Raw genomic sequence first — 2164 nt, forward strand, 5'->3', positions numbered from 1 at the left:
CCCGTAACGCAGCGAACCAAACCCTGGGCCTCGCCGGGAACGGTGGGGCCTAGACCCGGTCTCCTAAACCACGTAAGTCTCGGGCACCTACTCGGGCGATCGTCCCCCGGGCCGTAACTCCTCGGTCCGGTGGTGACGCCCAGGTTCAATGACCTTCCCCCCTCCACGGGGGGGAAGGCACCCGGCTTGAAATATTGTCAAACGTTGTCTCGTGTTCGAATGGCTTCCTTCGCCCGGCCTGTAACGGGCCGGGCACAAACCTCATACAACTCTTAGCGGTGGATCACTTGGCTCGTGCATCGATGAAGAACGCGGTAACCTGCGTTAAATAATGTGAATTGCAGAACACAGATCATCGATATTTCGAACGCACATGGCGGCCGCGGGGGTCCATCCCGCGGCCACGCCTGTCTGAGGGTCGGTTTACCCATCGATCGGTCTTCCTAGACCGCGGCTGGGAGTTCGCAGGGCCTCCACCTCGGACGGCCCTTCGTCTCCCTAAACCCAGACTCGGGCCTTAAACCCGACGTGTGGCGAGAGCTCCGGACGTAGGGAGAGCCATTAGGTCCGGGTCCAATCCGTCATAGTCTCTCCCCGCTGGGCTCTCCGCCGCCGTCGGAGAGTGGGTACCGTAATACGGCGAGCGGCCGGGGGGTTCGCGCCCCCCGCGCCCCGCAAAACAGTCTCGTAGTGCGACCTCAGATCAGACGAGACAACCCGCTGAACTTAAGCATATCAGTAAGCGGAGGAAAAGAAACTAACAAGGATTCCCCTAGTAGCGGCGAGCGAAGAGGGAAGAGCCCAGCGCTGAATCCCACTTTCCCCTGACCGGGGTGGGCCGGGAAATGTAGCGTACGGAAGTCCGTTTGGTCTCGGTGCGGACGCGGGACCAAGTTTTGCAAGGAAGTGTCTTCCGCAGATGGTGAAGGCCCGGTATTGTCCCGCATCCCGCCGGGTAGATCGGGCTTCCCGGAGTCGAGTTGCTTGTGAATGCAGCTCAAAGTGGGTGGTAAACTCCATCTAAGGCTAAATACCGGCACGAGACCGATAGCGAACAAAGTACCGTGAGGGAAAGTTGAAAGCAGTACTTTGAAGAGAGAGTTCAAGAGAGCGTGAAACCGTTGAGAGGTAAACGGTCGGGGGACCGAGAAGACCCCCCCGGGGGATTCAGCCGGGCGGACGGCCCGCGCTCGTGTGGTTCCGTGGCTCGGAGGCGAGTTCATCCGGGCGAGAGTGGGGGCGACCCCACTCCCTGCTCGGCCCTGAGCTTCGCCTCTCGACTTCGGGCCTCTCGGGCGTACGAAGGCTCGGCCCGTCAGGTGTACTTCCCCCCGCGTGGTGGGTGAGTCGCGACCGGCTCCGGTTAGGCTTGGAAGGGCCCGAGGGTGAAGGTAGGTCCGTCCGGAGAAGGGAGCCCCACGTGGCCCCCGGACACGGGCGTTCCGCTACAGCCCCTCGCTCCGACTTCGCCGATAACGCCGGGGCCGCGGAGTAATGTCCTTTCCGCGTTTTCCCCTCCTTCGGGATGGGGATGGGGCCCCCCCCTGATCGTTCGGACGAAAGCGGGCCGGTTGGGCTGTCCTCAGCCCCGGGCTAGGCCCGCTACGGCAATACGGGGGGTGATCCAGGCCCACAGCCAAAACGCCTAAGGTCAGCGGCTAAGTTCGGACCCCGACCGACCCGTCTTGAAACACGGACCAAGGAGTCTAACGCATATGCGAGTCAAAGGGGCTTGAACCCCGGAGGCGCAACGAAGGTGAAGGCCGGCGCGCGTCGGCTGAGGTGGGATCTGATGCACCCCGTCAATGTTTGGGTTGACAGCGCACCACCGGCCTGCTCTCCACCGAGTGGAGAGTGGAGCAAGAGCATACGCGGTGGTACCCGAAAGATGGTGATCTATGCCTGGGCAGGGCGAAGCCAGGGGAAACCCTGCGTGGAGGCCCGTAGCGGTCCTGACGTTCAATTCGGTCGTCCGACCTGGGTATAGGGGCGAAAGACTTAACGAACCATCTAGTAGCTGGTTCCCTCCGAAGTTTCCCTCAGGATAGCTGGCACCAGACTCAGTTTTATCCGGTAAAGCAATGATCATAGGCTGCGGGGCCGAAATGGCCTCGTCCTACCCTCAAACTTTAAATGGGTAAGAGGCCCGGCTCGCAGGCTTGGA

The 2164-nt window shown here is 61.6% G+C and overlaps 1 non-coding gene across 1 annotated transcript; it reads left to right on the forward strand.

The window, feature by feature from the left end:
- Positions 1 to 267: 267 nt before the first annotated feature.
- Positions 268 to 421, forward strand: LOC136680208 (5.8S ribosomal RNA). Its single transcript, XR_010796876.1, has one exon. It is a non-coding gene; the product is annotated as a 5.8S ribosomal RNA (ribosomal RNA).
- The last annotated feature ends 1743 nt before the right edge of the window (positions 422 to 2164 follow it).

This window comes from Hoplias malabaricus, unplaced genomic scaffold (genome assembly GCF_029633855.1).
Source record: "Hoplias malabaricus isolate fHopMal1 unplaced genomic scaffold, fHopMal1.hap1 scaffold_125, whole genome shotgun sequence".
Taxonomy (NCBI): domain Eukaryota; kingdom Metazoa; phylum Chordata; class Actinopteri; order Characiformes; family Erythrinidae; genus Hoplias; species Hoplias malabaricus.